Consider the following 17,507-nt stretch of genomic DNA (forward strand, 5'->3'; position numbering starts at 1 on the left):
GCCTTCCATCCATAGATTCTGTCAGTTGCTTGATCTGTTTACGATCAACATTGCATGCAGCAGCCACCACAGCCTCCCAGACACTGTTCCGAGAGGTGCACTGTTTTCCCTCCCTGTAGATCTCACATTTTGAGGGACCACAGGTTCTCTATGGGGTTCAGATCATGTGAACAAGGAGGCCATGTCATTATTTTTTCTTCTTTGAGACCTTTACTGGCCAGCCACGCTGTGGAGTAGTTGGAGGCATGTGATGGAGCATTGTCCCATAAGGGATGGGGGCAGTGTTCTGGATCACTGTGTTGAGAAACACGTGATGGTGTCTCCGTAGTGTTGGATGTTTTGGTCTCCCCGAGGTCATTCATCTGTTCCTTCATAGCCTTTCACCAGGCACTGCTCCTAATAGCCAGTTTCCTACTCCACACTGATGAGGGGCAAAAACCCCGAAACAGCTGTTTGTGGATGGATACCATGCTTGGCATAGGTGGTCTTCCTTTATTGGATATTCTCCTTTATTGAATGCTGCCCTTCCCGTGGTTGTTCCTTCCCGGAGAAAGGCCTGGCTATTCATTGCTTGCGTTGAGAAACACGTGATGGTGTCTCCGCAGCTTACTTTACATGCGTTTGCATATTTCCCATAAGGGATGGGGGCAGTGTTCTGGATCACTGCGTTGAGAAACACGTGATGGTGTCTCCGCAGTGTTGGATGTTTTGGTCTCCCCGAGGTCATTCATCTGTTCCTTCGGAGCATTGTCCTGCATGATAAAAATCATGTTTTTCTTGAACGATACCGACTTCTTCCTGTACCGCTGCTTGAAGAAGTTATCTTCCAGAAACTGACAGTAGGTCTGGGAGTTGAGCCTCACTCCATCCTCAACCCGAAAAGGTCCCACAAGTTCATCTTTGATTATACCAGCCCATACCAGTACCCCACCTCCACCTTGCTGGCGTCAGAGTCGGAGTGGAGCTCTCTGCCCTTTACTGATCCAGCCTCTGGTCCATCCATCTGGCCCATCAAGAGTCACTCTCATTTCATCAGTCCATAAAACCTTTGACAAGTCAGTCTTAAGATATTTCTTGGCCCAGTCTTGACGTTTTATCTTATGTTTCTGGTTCAAAGGTGGTCGTTTTTCAGCCTTCCTTACTTTGGCCATGTCCCTGAGTATTGCACACCTTGTGCTTTTTGTTACTCCAGTAACGTTGCAGCTCTGAAATATGGCAAAACTGGTGTCAAATGGCATCTTGGCAGCTTCACGCTTGATTTTCCTCAATTCATGGGCAGTTATTTTGCGCCATTTTTGCCCAACATGTTTCTTGTGACCCTGTTGGCTATGTTGCTATGAATCGCTTAATTGTTCAGTGATCACGCTTCAAAAATTTGGCAATTTCAAGACTGCTGCATCCCTCTGCAACGCATCTCACAATTTTGGACTTTTCAGAGCCCGTCAAATCTCTCTTCTGACCCATTTTGCCAAAGGAAATAAAGTTGCCTAATAATTAAGCACACCTTATATAGGGTTTTCATGTCATTAGACAACACCCCTCCTCATTATAGAGATGCACATCACCTGATTTAGTTAATTGGTAGTTGGCTCTCAAGTCTGAACAGCTTGAGAGGAGTAGGACAGCATGTATAAAAAGTATCATGTGATCCAAAAAACAACTTGCCTAATAATTCTGCACACAGTGTGTATATTATATATATATAGATAGATAGATAGATAGTATAGGTACATCTATATATGTGTAGACATTTATTCTATCTATTCTGTTCTAACCGGTCAGTGTGATTTTACTGTACACCGCGCTGAATTACCGGCTTTTCTATAGAACACCGCTGCGTATTTCTCGCAAGCCACGCGCACGGTCCGTGTGTAATCCGTATTTTTCTCGCCCCCATAGACTTTCATTGGCGGATTTTTTGCGCAATACTCTGACAAACGCAGCATGCTGCGATTTTCTACGCCCGTAAAATACAGTTACGAAATATACGGCAGATAGGAGCTGCCCCATAGAGAATCATTGGTCTGTGTGCAATGCGTAGTTTTTGCGCCTCTCATACGTCCGTAAAACTCTCTAGTGTGACCCCGGCCTCACCAGTGTCCCTTTATGTGGTAATAACATATTGTGCTTTATGTTAATGGTAAAGTTTGTTCCATATGACTTGCGTTCATTTGTGAAAATATTGCAATTGTGGTGAATATTTTGAGACAAACAAATTGCAATTTTCAAACTTTCAATGTTTGTATCCTTAATACGGTTAGTCATGCTGTACAAAATAATAAATATCCTTTCCCGTGTGTCTACCTTACATCTGCATCATTTTTCAAACCTCCTTTTATTTTGTTAGGATGTTAGAAGGTTTAAAAGTTTTTTTTTTTTTTAGCAGCAATATCTAATTTTTTCCCAACAAATTTACAAAACCTGTTTCCTTAGGGGCCTATTCAGATTTCAATGGATCTTGAGGGGGTCTATATATTGGAAAGTCCCCAAAAGTGATACCATTTTAAAAACTGCAACCCTCAAATACTTAAACTATCGGGAAATGTTTTAACCCTTCACGTGCTGCACAGGAATTAATGCAAAGTGGAATGGAGAGAAAAAAAGTAAAGTTAAATGCTACCTCTAAGATGTTGCTTTAGCCCCGATTTTTTCACTTTTGCAAGCGGCAATACCAATAAGTAGATCACACAGTTTTGTTTTTTTTACCCACTTTTTTTTCAAGTGCAGCGCTTCTCCACATGTAGTCAAAAAGTTCTGTTTGGCGAATCGGCCGGGCTCGGAAGGGAAGGAGCAGCGTTTGAGTTTTGGAACACAAATTGAATTGAAGTAGATTGCGGGCAACATGTCACATTTGCAAGGCCCTTAAAGTACCCAGAAAACGGAAAACTCAACACGTGACCCCATTTTGGAAACTACGCCCCTCAAGGATTTTATCCAGGAGTACAGTGAGGATTTTGAACACTAATGATTACATATTCAATATGAAGGCCTAATGTTGAGTGCAAGTGCTCGCTACTCCAGTTTTCATCGGGTACCCGGGTATGCACTGAGTATTGCGGGTGCTCAAGTCCCTGCCCCGCATGTTTCACGGCTGTTACACACACACAAAAGTGGGGGATTGCCAGTGTATTGCAGGCAGTCCCTAACGTTTTTTTAATGGGTGTCTAACAGCCGAGAGACATGCATGGCGGGTACTGGAGCATGTCACCCAAGCACCTGCGATACTTGGGGGATGTAGTAGGAGGGCTCGGGGATGACTAAGATACACGGGGAGGGCTTGGGTAATGATTTTTATATCTGACTGCCCCTGGAGTGATCGAGGACTGGAAAAACTGGTCCTGATTGTGTTCTCCACAATCTCAGCTGCCCCCGAGGTGAGAGCTTGGAGATATTCGAACTCTAGGGAGCACTTATATACTTATTCCCAATGGCTGTTTCAAAACGGCGATTAGGTAATAAGGTTCCTTAGCAGCCGCCGTTTTAATGTGTATCTGTGTTCGTTAAGGGGTTAAGATGAGTGAGGCATATAAGCGGTGATCCCGTTTGTACTTGGGTCCTCCAACCTAGAGATATGGGAGAGGGTATTCTTAAAGGGAACCTGTCACCCCAAAAATCGAAGATGAGCTGCGGCAACCGGCATCAGGGGCTTATCTACAGCATTCTGTAATGCTGTAGATAAGCCCCCGATGTATCCTGAAAGGTAAGAAAAAGAGGTTATATTATACTCACCCAGGGGCGGTCCCGCTGTGGTCCTGGTCCGATGGGCGTCGCGGTCCAGTCCGGGGCCTCATATCTTCTTACGATGACGTCCTCTTCTTGTCTTCTTGCCGCAGCTTCGGCACAGGCGTACTTTGTCTGTCCTGTTGAGGACAGAGCATTACAGAATGCTGTAGATAAGCCCCTGATGCCCTTGGCCGCAGCTCATCTTCGATTTTTGGGGTCACAGGTTCCCTTTAAATTGTGCTGCTGATCCCATCGTTAATTGTGTATCCCGATCCCAAACTAAAGTGGCTTTATTTAGGGATCAATGGATTTGTGTTAAACTCCACAAAATGTATACAGGCTTTTAGGTTTTCCATGAATTTAAAGGGAATCTGTAAACAGGTCTTTGCTGTAATCTGAGAGCACTATCATGTAGTGGAAGAGACCCTATTGCAGTGATGAGTCACTTGCTGGGCTGTGTTTTGCTGTTTATTAGCATGACATTATCACTACCGGACAAGCCGCCTCTTGCCTCCTAGTCCAACCTCGCCCCCAGCACTGATTGGCAGCTCTCGGTCACCATGTAATGTGCACAGGAAGCTGCGGTGAGGGCAGGTTATACCAGCTCAATACCTCGGCTCTGCTAGGACTGCGGTAGAGAGAACTGGGAATCTCATGACTGCAGCACCCAGTAAACAAAGTGGTCAGATAACTTGGCAAAAATTACTGTCAGATTCAATCCGACTGGAATTAATGGCACTATATAAGTGAATAAAATAAATAAATAGAAGTGTGTGTTTTCAGCATAAATTAGTACGCCCCTTTTGAAAAGTAAGATTTGAATCAACATCTCACTAAAAGCAACAAGAATTTCCAAAATTTTGCTAAAACAGTTTCATGAAACGTGGTGGGTTTTTTTTGTTTGTTTGTTTGTTTTTTTTTAACCCAGAAATTAAAGGTTGGGTTGCTGGTTATAGCTATGGGCAGCCAACTCGTCTAAGGAGTCAGGGGGTCAGCTTATCACATATTCTCCTAACAAGTAGAGATCTAATTATTGAGCCCCCCATCAATCTGCCATTCATTGAATATCCCGTGGAAATGCTGTACATGTCCGTTGTAACAAGTACATATCCTTATGTACACTTTATAGATTTGCACTTCAGTTCTTCCCCCTCTGGGGCAGGGAGCAGCTGTCTGCCAGCCATCAGTACAGTTCGGACTGCCATCTCTCCCATCCCATACACATAAACGTTTTGGCTTAAATTATTTGGTGATTAAAACACTTTTGGCCTTTTGATTTGACTTCAGTGACTGTTTTTATTCCATTACTTTTGTATAAGTTTACAAAGGAAAGTAGCCTGTACGTGGTGGGAGGAGTGGACACAGCGAGCGCTATCCTTTTCCTTGTTCAGATATTTTTCATGCCCGTCTATCTGAAAAACACATGCATTGCCCTGCTGCTTTGTCTCCACATGCCACATTTTGCTCTCTGCAGGAAAGGGTTTTTTGCAACCCATTTTATACACTCGAGCTTCTGGATCAATGATGCCCATTGAGAAATCTTTGATTTTTCACCTCTTTGCTTCTGAAAATAATAAGGCGCTGTGTTGGCTTTCTGCGCGCTTATGGCGAATTCAAAGGTGCCTCTTGTCTTCATGTACTTGAGCTTCTTTGCTTAAATATACTTAGCAGAATCAAGCTTTTTGGTGAAAAATGTACCATTAAAGCTCCTTAAATGCTCTAATCCACAGTGCTGGAATTTGATTGCTGTATATCCCCTCCTTTTTATAAACCACTCAAATAAAAACACAACTTTTCATATATTTTTTTTTTATTGCCACACCTAAAACACTTTATGCTATTGACCGAAGACTTGACTTTTGTTACCTAATTTCTTAAATTACTTCCCAATTACTTCAGTTCATTTCTCCATCTTTATTTTTTGTCTATACAATGCAGTTTATACTGTTTATTATACAACATTAGAATTTTTGTTAATATCTGCTGCAGGCATCTGATTGCAAAACTCATGGCCCCTATTGCTGAGCAATAATGCCAGCAGCATGGCACACAACCACTGCAGTCACCTGGCGGCTGTTTGTAGGCTAAGTCCAGACCTATGGATGGACCACATCGGATCACCAGGATGGGGGAAATGATTAGGTGGGTACTGTTTATTCCACAGCGCTTTACAGACATTAATCATCACTATCCCCATTGGGCTCACAATCTAAATTCCCTATCGGTATGTCTTTGGAGCGTGGGAAGAAACCCATGGAAATACAGGGAGAACATGCAAACTCCTTGCAGATGTCTTGTGTGATTCAACCCCAGGACCCCATTGCTGTTAGACTGCAGTACCAACCACTGAGCCACCATTTATAAAATATACAGCTGTTTTACGCTTGATTGACTAATGTAGAGCCTCTTAATTATAGCAGAATTGGTTGATATGCCATTTCTGCATTGCTCGCCATGACGGGTGATACTTCCCTTCTCATTTGGATTTCCTAAATACAGACCACTTTGCCCATGATGCCTGTTTTTTGTGGGGATGTTGGAGTCTGATCACACTGTAATTTCTCTGCTCAGGTTTTTCTACTGGCAGCGGTGAGAAATCATTGATATAGGATACAATTAAAAATCCAGTGTGCTAGTGGACAACTGTTCTATTTGATGCAGCTTCTGCCTTTCTCATTTGTCTCCTGCTTGTGATAGGTTTTTCCTTGTCAGTTCATATAAGGTCAAGTTGCATTTCATAGAAATACATTGGAGAATTTGCACACAGTATAGATAGTCACTGTAAGGAGATGTTCAAACTGAAAAATTTGACATTTTGTGAACAATTCTACTTTAAAATCCACAAGAATATCTAGAATAATATCTTCAAATACTTTTTAGTAAGCTTCCTAATTATGTCCTTGTTAAAACATGCCTATAGTGCACATGACGATGTTACGTTTTTCTACTGGTAAATAAACATGTCTACTCTTAAGGTGTTTCTGCTATTAAAAGCACTCAAAATTTGACTGCAGATTCATTCCATTAAAGGGGTATTCTCTCAAGTTGTCTCGTGAGCAGTTCAGAGTAATGCAGTTGCCTTACAGTTTTCTTACTTCCTGTGTTCTAGCAGGGAAGGCTCTCCTCTTTAGTCATACCTCTGATGAAAAAAAACTGTAGTATTATTAGAAGTATAAAGCTCAGCACAAGTTCTGCTGTTACACATTCAGCCGTCAGTGGTTTATTCTGGAGTCTACACTGTTATCCCTGTATTTTCACATAGAGACAACAGGGAATTTGAACAAGCGGGCACAACGCAGAGAGCTGTGATTAGGAGACCTTCTGTGAAAGCTGCCAATGATTTATTACTATTAGTGATGAGTGAATATACTCGTTACTCGAGATTTCCCAAGCACACTCGGGTGACCTCCGAGTATTTTTTAGTGCTCAGAGATTTAGTTTTCATCCCTGCATTTGAATGATTTACATCTGTTAGCCAGCATAAGTACATGTGGGGGTTGCCTGGTTGCTAGGGAATCCCCACATGTAATCAAGCTGGCTAAGAGATGTAAATCATTCAGCTGAGGTGAGGAAAACTAAATCTCCGAGCACTAAAAAATACTCAGAGGACCCCTGAGCGTGTTCGGGAAATCTCGAGTAACAAGTATATTCGCTCATCACTAATAACTATCTCTTCAGAAGATGAGGAGAGAGGGAGGGGTAGCAGCTAATACAAACCAATGGGCTGGACAGGGCTAACTGGGATGTTTAGAGTTAACCTCTCTCCTGGAATGTAACTACTGTGCACTTGCCAGGCTCCATGGAAACTAGCTGTACACTACAAAAGATGAAAGCTGTAATTTCAGGAGAATAAGAGAAGATAGGAGAAGCAAGGCAATTTCAAACTTGCTTATTCTCATACATTGCTTATTTAGACTGTAAAAACTTGAGACCACACCTCCTAAAGCAAAAAAAATAAATAAAAAATGAAAAATACACAAAATGCTTAATTTTTCAGGCTGATAAAAAAATGACAATACCCTTAGGGCTTGTTTAAACATTGCATTTTTATGCCCATGTTTGGGTGGGAAAAAAGTGGTGTTTTTAAAATAACGGCAAATATTTCTAAAAACCAGTTGTTTTTTTTTATCCTTTTGGTTTGAAAAAACCTAGTATGTTGACTATTTCAGCATTTTTACTGCAGTTTTCTGCCCTTTTAGATAAGTGGCTTGGCAGCACATAAAATGCTTTGGAGATGCACAGATTTACTGCTACAGTTTTCCATAAAAATATCGAAAAGACATATAAACATATAGTGGTTTTCCAGTCATGTAAAGATCAGTAACCAGTGGGTTTTACGAACATATACAACCAAGGTCAGGGTACAAAGTGCACAGAAAAAAACAACTCAAGAGTATAAAATGTATTTTTTTTTTTTAAGACATGAACCAGAGATTAAGTGGAACATGTAAGAGGAATCAAAAGGGGATACAATCAAGTAGATAAAGGTGGGAGAAGGTTTTCACAAAAGGTAAAGGGTAGCAAGGTAAATGGTTAAAATGTGCTTGTATTGTAAGGTCCAGGCATCTGTACAATAGGGGGATTCATATAACACTGCATGAAGCGGTCACCAGCCAGAATTTGTACTGTACAGATACAGAGAACTGTTACCTTAAGTGCATGGAAGCTGTATAAACAGATGCTACAAAGGACCAGATTAGAAGTACATTTTAGAAGGTCAAAGCTGTAATTATTTAAGTGGGGTGAGGCAATGACAGTCTGAAGAAGTGCGTCTTTAGGCCATGCTTAAAACTGTGAGTATTGAGAATTAATCAAATTGTCCTGGATAGTGCATTCCACAGAAGTGGTGCAGCTCGCAAGAAGTTTAGGAGACTGAAGTTGGAAGTTCTTCTTTTAGTCACATATTTCTATGGTTACTGAAGTACAGTTATCAGCATTTCATAAGTTTTTACACTTTTATTGAAGTTCATGTAAAGGCTCAATATTTACAGTGTTCTCCCTTATTTTTCAAAACTTGTTCAGTTCTCACTGGCAGCTGGATATCCACTACTGGGCAAAATCCTCACTGATTAGGCAAGAAAGGACTGCGATCAGTGTTTGGACTTCATCCCAATTTTTTGTGTTTTTTATTTGCACACCAGGTTTTTCAGGATTGACTGCAAGTTCTCAATGAGATTAAGATCTGGGCAACTTCCAGGCCATGGACCCAAAATGTTAGTAGTTTCTTCACGGATCCACTTAATTAACGTGATTGTGCTCCATCTTGGTTGAAAAATCATTGTTAATCACCAAATTGCTCCTGGATGGTTGTGAGAAATTGTTCTTGGAGTATGTTTTAGATACCATTCTTTATTCATGGTAGTGATATTAGGTCAAATTGTGAGTGAGCCCACTCCTTTGCATGAAAAGCAACAACACACACCATACACATTCAAGTCACATTCTCCGGATGCTTTACTGTTGGCAAGACACAGGACTCATGGTAGCGCTCCCCTTTTCCCAAACAGTCTGATGGGGGCTTCTTCAGAGAAAATAATTTTACCCCAATCCTTGATGTTTTTCAATGAGATGAGTGGCTTCTTTGCTGCTTTTCCAGACACTAGGCCAACCTCCAGAAGTCTACCTCTGCCTGCTGCCATTCTTGAGCAAGCTATGCATTGATGATCCAGTAGCTGAATCCTCTTTAGGAGACGTACCTGACCCTTACTAGACTTTATTGGGAGCTCTGAAGCCTTCTTCACAGCAATGAAACCTCTCCCTGAGTTTCTTGATCCGATAAATAATTGCTGCTGGTAAGATTGCTGCTAAATCAGTGTACTCCCCTATAAAGCTCTTTTGATGCAAAGCAATAATGACCGGATGTGTTTCCTTGCAAGTAACCATGGTTAATTTAAGACAATAATTTCAAGCACCAGCCCCCTTTTAAAGTAATCAATCTGCTTTTCTAATTTAATCTGTATGACCGTTTTATCAGCTGCCTTGTCCTTGTTAATACTTTCTCCTGAGCTAACGAGAAGATCGATGAATAGATGTGAGCAGGTCATTTTTTTTGGTAGAGCTGAAATTACGTGGAAATGGTATTTTTATGATTAAGGTAATTTTTATTTTGCAATCATCTGATTACCCTCCATATCATGGCAACATGGCAGAAAAATAGCTGAATCTCTCAAGATCTGTGTCGCCATGAGACCCCCCCCCTTTACCTCATGTGATTGACGGGGGGGGGAGGGGGGCTAGCAATCTGGAATTTATGCGATGTACAACCTGAAGCTGCAAACTTTGTGAAAACCATTATTTGTGTCAATCTCTTAACTTATGCTCACAGCTATGTATCACTGCTCTCATAAAGGACTGAAAAAATGTTTAGCTGTATGGTAGCCATGTGAAATAATACAAAATCAGACAGATTGGTGAGGACAGGAGTCTGAGAACTGCCAGCATGAATGAGGTCATCCTGTAGTTAACTACAGGAAGCCATAAGGTAGACTGACCTCCTGTCTATGCAGGCTGGAGATCAAATGACCAAGGTGCCCATGACTAAAAGTACAAAAAGTATGTATGCAGCAAAGTTCAAATGAAACAAATTATTAAATTAGAATATTGCTAGTGAGTAATCATTATACATAAATATTTGGAGAGTGGAACAAGTTTTGACATTTTAGCTACAAACCTATTCAAGATTCAGCTATTCAATCAATATGGGCTTAAAGTGCAGACTCTCGGCTTTAATTTTGAGAGTATTCAAATCTGAATTGTAGAAAGGGTTTAGAAGTTGCAGCTTTTTAATTTGTAGCTGCCTCTTTTTAAAGGGACCAAAATAAACTGGACAATTATTTCAAAAGCCTTTAATGGACTCCATGGGCTATTCCTTCTTTAATCCATCATCAATTAATGAGGTAAAAGGTCTGGAGCTGATTCCAGGTGTGGCATTTGCATTTGAAAGCGGTTTCTGTGAACCCACAACACGCGGTCACAGGAGATCTCAATGGAAAAGAAACAGACCATCATTAGACTGAAAAAAAGAAGAAATCCATCAGCGAGAGAGCAGAAATGTTAGGAATAGTCAAAAGAACAACAGTTCACATTCTGCAAAAAAAGAGCGCTCTGATGAAGACAACACTGGTGTCCACGGAAGTAAACAGTGGTGGATGATCACAGAATCTTCCCGTGGTGAAGAAAAACCCCTGCACAACATCCAAGTGAAGAACACTCTCCAGGAAATAGATGTTTCAGTATCTGTCTACCATAAAGAGGAGACTTCATGAGAGCAATAACAGAGCGTTCACCACAAGATGCAAACCATTTATTCGCCTTAAAAATAGAGAGACCAAAACTTTGGCAAAAAACATGTAAAGAAGACACCCAGTTCTGGAAAGCATTCTTTAGACAGATGAAACTAAGATTCACCTGTACCACAATAATGAGAAGAAGGAAGTATGGAGTATGGGGAAGGCTTGAAACGACTCATAATTCAAAGCACACCTCATCCCCTGTAAACATGGTGGGTTCAGCGTGATGACATGGACATGCATGGCTTCCAATGGCACTGGGTCACTAGTGTTTATTGATTATCTGACTAAATATTAGAAGCAGCCGGACGAATTCTGAAGTGTACGGTGCGATACTTTCTGCTCAGATTCAACCAAATCTGTCAAGGTTGATTGGACGATGCTTCACAAGACAGATGGCAATGACCCAAAACATGCTGTGAAAGCAACCCAGGAGGATTTTTTTTTTTTAAGGCAAAGAAGTGGAATATTCTGCAAAGGCAGAGTCAGTCACCAGATCTCAACCACATCGAGCATCACTTCACATGCCTAAGACAAAACTGAGGGCAGAAAGGGCCACAAACAAGCAACAACTGAAGTCAGCTGGGCTGGGCAAAGCATCACAAAGGAGGAACCCAATTTTTGTAGAAAAATGGTAGCAATTCCTAAAATGTTTCACAGGATGTGTTTGTTCAACCCCTGTATCTAAACTGAAAGTCTACACTTCAATTGCATCTCCATTTAATTTTACGTAAGTGTAATGTAGAGGGCAAATCACGAAGATTCGGTCACTGTCCAAAAATTTCTATACCTAACTCTATATGGAAGAAGGTAACAATCTGTCATATTCAGACTTTTTTTGCAAAAAAAAAAAAAAAGGTGCTTTATGGTTTTTAGGCCTAATTGAGACTTCTGTATTTACGGTATTCACGTACCCCCCAAAAAATGGTTTGCCGTGTCCGTGTTTTGGATCAGAGTTTCATCAGTGTTTGGTCCTTGTGTCCGGTTTCGCCATTAGTGTCATCAATGATTTTCATATATGGATAAATGCATTACAAAGCTTCTCCTATATACATTGTTAATCACAGACACAAGAAGCTTGATTTTCACAGACCAATTGATCTGTTTGTTTGTTTTTTTTGCCCCATGCTGGTGAAAAATGGACATGTCTGCTTGGGCACACAGGCTGAAAAAAAACCAGACTTGGGAAAGATGGAGGTCTGAATGAGGCCAACAGTGTTGGTTCAAAAATCGACCTCCTGTTTATAGCAACATTAAGGCTAAGTTCACACTGGCCTTTTTGCTGCGTTTTTTTATGCTAATTTTCAGTTCCTTTTTTACAGTACCAGCAAAGCCCATGAGATTTCAGAAATCTCATGCACACAGCTTGTGTTTTTTGTTTTTTTGTCACCAATATTTTGTGCTTTGCTTGTTCTATTGGACATAGAGCGTGTCACTTCTTTCAGCATTTTTACAATGTTTTTCACCTATTGAATTCAATGGAAAAAACGCACCAAAATCGCCACCAAAAATGCCACAAAACCTGAATTAAGAAGTTGATGCAAGGCTCTTCAGTTAAGCGTGAAGACTGGTTACAACCTCAGCTGCTAAAAAAATGTCATGTTTGGTTTATGACCCTTTAAAAAAAATAAAAAATAATTTTGAGAACATGTTGTGGGTGTATACATTGGATGGATAGTGGCGGGGCACCATGGATGGTAAGTGGGGAGGGCTCGCTGGCAGCATGGGACACTTGTGCAAGCGATGTGTGTGATACTACAGCAGCTGATGCAGTTGGTTTTGGCATCAGGATGTGTTTTTTTTGTTTTGTTTTTTTGCTACAGACATGAAGGGAAGGAGAGTTTATTCTTCTTTCTGGCTGGAGCATTGCAAACTCCATTGCTCTGGTGACTTGTTGCTAAAAACGGTTTAGCTACCTCATAAGACATGACCTTAGCAGAAGGATTTCCTGAAAGATGTGTTTGATGTATGAAATCCTTTAATTGGGTTTGAACCAATATGAAGTCAGACTCATTCCAAAGGCATGTGCTTGTATATGTTGGATAACCTTTTTATAGGGTGCCCTGCCCCCTCCTCCTCCTTCCTACTTTAAGGGTTTTTTTCCTCAGTTATGTCTGTGTTCAACTAGCCAGATATTTTGCTCGGTCTCTTCAGTGTTGAAATGGCTAAAGTGTGCATGTGTGTGCGTATGTATATACAGTATGTGTGTACAGTACAGAGCAAAAGTTTGGACACACCTTCTCATTTAAATATTTTTCTGTATTTTCATGATTATGAAAACTGTAAATTCACACTGAAGGCATCAAAAGTATGAATTAACACATGTGGAATTATATACTTAACAGAAAAGTGTGAAACAACTGAAATTATGTCTTATATTCTAGGTTCTTCAAAGTAGCCACCTTTTGCTTTGATGACTGCTTTGCACACTCTTGGCATTCTCTTGATGAGCTTCAAGAGGTAGTCACCGGGAATGGTTTTCATTTCACAGGTGTGCCCTGTCAGGTTTAATAAGTGGGATTTCTTGCCTTATAAATGGTGTTGGGACCATCAGTTGAGTTGTGCAGAAGTCTGGTGGATACACAGCTGATAGTCCTACTGAATAGACTGTTAGAATTTGTATTATGGCAAGAAAAAAGCAGCTAAGTAAAGAAAAACGAGTGGCCATCATTACTTTAAGAAATGAAGGTCAGTCAGTCCGAAAAATTGGGAAAACTTTGAAAGTGTCCCCAAGTGCAGTTGCAAAAACCATGAAGTGCTACAAAGAAACTGACTCACATGAGGAACGCCCCAGGAAAGAGGTAGTCACCGGGAATGGTCTTCCAACAATCTTGAAGGAGTTCCCAGAGATGCTTAGCACTTGTTGGCCCTTTTGCCTTCACTCTGTGGTCCAGCTCACCCGAAACCATCTTGATTGGGTTCAGGTCTGGTGACTATGGAGGCCCTAAAATCAGCAGGATATTTTTTTAATGCCAGATATTAAGGCTGTGTTCACACTATCATCTTGGTTTCCGTTACAAATGGAAACCATGTCATGACTGACTTGATGTGCACCCAATGGACCCTATTGATACAGACTGAACTGGCTCTGAATGGAGCATCTGATGGTCGTATGAACACAGCCTTTACTGAAATGGAAAGGTTACTCTACAGCTTGTGGCTCTCCTGCTGTTGGGGCCACTGGATATTGTAGTTTTGCAGCCGCTAGATACCCCAGGTTGCAGATCTGTGCTTTATCCAATGAACAGTAAAGAAAAATGTTGGCTATTTCTGGTTATTTTAATATTAGGGTGGGCAAATTACTGCAGACTTTAAGAGCCATTTGGACTAGTCCCAAACACTTTATCAGGCAATGAGAACTCCCATAGACATTAATAGAAAACATCCAAAATTATTGGCGCCAGTAGCAAATTTCAAGCCATGCTGGATATCATTCTCTGTTCTAGAACTCTTTGGCTATGTGCCCGCGATCCGCAATAGCAGCGTTTTGGACACCGCTAACCCGTGCTGCTTTCAAAACGCTGCGTTTTACAGTACAAGCACAGTGGATAAGATCTATAGAAATCCCATGCCCACTGTGCTTCTATTTGATGCTGCGTACACTCCCCTGCGGGTTCATGAGCAGCAGCTCGTCGAATTCTGTTGCGGAAACGCTAGTCCACAATAGAAATGTATTGGATGCGGTTAATCCGTATTGTTCATTGAACACATGCGGATTTACCTGCCTGATTTAGAAGGCTGCTCTTTGGACGCTGCGAAAATATACTGTGTCCAAATCACTGCTATTTCCTTATCGTAGGAACGTAGACTTAGGGTATGTTTCCACGGTCAGTAAATGCTGTGGGTTGGACGCTGCATACAGCCGCAGCATCCAACCTGCAGTGGCCAAATGTTACAGCATAGTGGAGGGGATTTCATGAAATCCCATCTCCATTATGTGTGCACCGGTGGCTTCCCTGCGGAGACATACATGCGGCGCGTCTTTCCAGACCGCAGCATGTCTATTTATCTTGCGGAGACACTCAGTCTCTGCAAGATAGTCACCCGTACAATGTATAAGATGCGGTGATTCCACACAGTTCAGTGGACACATGCAGAATCACCTGCATTCAATAGCTGGCAGCGCTTTGGATGGAGCGAACATGTGCTGCGTCCAAAGCGCTGCCAGTACTGACCGTGGAAACATACCCTTAAGAAAGCAGCTAATGCAAGTCCAGACTCCAAATGGTCCGCCATGGGTTTCTCCTGATTAAAGTCTGTGGCTTTCTCACAACATAATGATCGTGCTCATAATTAGAAAATCCACAGCGTGCTCTTATGTAAATCCAGATGTGTTACTATAACTTGCTGTATGCAAATTGCCTCTGCTGAGAAAGAGGACTTAACTCTATAGCGCCACCTGTTGGAAGTAGCGATCCTACAAGTCACAATCAACCCTCTAACGAGTCGTGCAATATGACTTAGGATAAAAGCCAAATCAGTATCTCAATTCGCAATTTGCATATTTAATTTCCCAGAGGAGCATTGTATGGCAAATAAGCCTCCTTACCTTGACAAGCCAGAGATGGTATGTCACTCTCCATAAGGAGAAACCTTACCCCTTAGACCCCAGTCCAAAGCCTCTCACCTAGCCAAATCAGTTCTCATGCTTCGCACTGACGAAGGCCAACAGCCCGAAACAGCGTGTCTGCGAATTGAGATACTGATTTGGCTTTTATCCTAAGTCATATTGCACGACTCGTTAGAGGGTTGATTGTGACTTGTAGGATCTCTACTTCCAACAGGTGGCGCTATAGAGTTAAGTCCTCTTTTTCTCAGAAGAGGCAATTTGCATATTTAATTTCCCAGAGGAGCATTGTATGGCAAATAAGCCTCCTTACCTTGACAAGCCAGAGATGGTATGTCACTCTCCATAAGGAGAAACGATACCCCTTAGACCCCTATAACTTGCTGCAGATTAGTGGTTTGGGATCTGTGCTGTAAATGTGCAGCTATTCCATGTCTGGACCTTCAGCCTTTAGTGGGTTGTTGGGGATCAAGATGGTGGAAAATACCCCGATATAATATAAGAACTACCTGGCCGCAGCCAAGCAAAGATTGAGCAGTAATTTAACAGGCTACTAATGCTGCTTTTTAATATTTGATGCTACCCCCTCCCCCGCTGACTGACCAGTTTGTTGTTACTCAGTGACCTTGATCGCGCAACACTGAAACCGCATGTCCCCTTGTGATGTCACTTCTGATTATTTCCTAAGCTCTCGCATTGCAACCTGAGACGGTCACAAATTTTTCCAAGCAAGTTGGATTTTTCATTGCAAGGGTCTCACTTGCCATAGACTTCAATGCAATTCTTAAGTGACGTGCAACTTCTCACAATTTAGCGTTTTTTCTTTTACAGCAAAATCGCAGCTCTACCGTAGTCGCACATCACAGGGTTTCACATGTATTATTGTTGCTCGACTTTGACGATCATTCCTGCTGCTTGACAAGTCGCCCTGTATCCCTCACCTAAAAGCGGTATTGTATGGCTTGAAGCCAGTGTACTGCATCCTGAATCCCCCCATTATCCCGGAGCACTATTGTGCGGATGCAGTAACCGATTATAAGGTGTATGGCTTAGGTATGTAACCACTATCACATTTACTGTGGTTTGAGCATTTGAAGAATAACATTTTGCTACTCTGCAAGAAATATTTTCATTCCGGATCTGATACCTGAATGTGTGTTCTCATTTCCAGAAATGCTGTAGTATTGTCAGAGTGGCTCTGTAAGCTCTAATTGCTTGCCATTTTCATTCTCTGGGAACTGCATTATCATTTTATTAACCTTGTTCTGTCAGAAAAGCATTTAAAGCGCTGCCGTTTTATGGTCTCATTTGCACTTTGGAGATTCAATTTAACTTGGTAAAGTTTGTTGCGAACACCTCCATCTGTTGTCTTACGTTCAGTGAAATCAAATTGTGTTTTTTTGTTTTGTTTCTTTTTTGCTCTCTTACTCCACTACAATAATAATAAAAAAGAAATAATGTGTATGTGTGTAATATATATATTAAATGCACACTCTGTGCTCAGGCCGTGATGTAGGAAGTGTTAATCTGTCCTAAATGTGCATCGGCACTTCTGGTAAAGAGGGTTAATTAATTTGATGATAAACCCTGGATACAGAGTATGCGTTTAAGCCAAATTTATCACAGAAGCTCCTAACATATGATGAATTGGGCACATTTTAGACCTTTTTCTACAACTTTCCACCTCCTTTTGGTTGATTCAGTTTACACAATTATGTTGCCATAACATTTTGGCATATTTTGCCACATTGTAAACCATACCCTTCCCAATAAGCCTCTCCCACTTGTTGAGTGAACCTCAAAAAAGTGACTAAAATATGTAAAAATAAAAAAAAAAGTGGCACAAAACATGGCGTTATTGGTCCATCTGCGCAGGACCTATGTGTTGTCTCTGCGTGGGATTATTCTTGGTGTACGTCGATGTTTGC

General features: G+C 41.4%; 1 protein-coding gene across 1 annotated transcript in view; it reads left to right on the forward strand.

Annotated features, from left to right (window-relative positions):
- The window catches only part of NDST2 (N-deacetylase and N-sulfotransferase 2), a 215,884-nt gene that overhangs the window by 138,555 nt on the left and 59,822 nt on the right, over positions 1–17,507 (forward strand). The window lies entirely within an intron of this gene.

This window comes from Ranitomeya variabilis, chromosome 4 (genome assembly GCF_051348905.1).
Source record: "Ranitomeya variabilis isolate aRanVar5 chromosome 4, aRanVar5.hap1, whole genome shotgun sequence".
In the NCBI taxonomy this organism is placed as follows: domain Eukaryota; kingdom Metazoa; phylum Chordata; class Amphibia; order Anura; family Dendrobatidae; genus Ranitomeya; species Ranitomeya variabilis.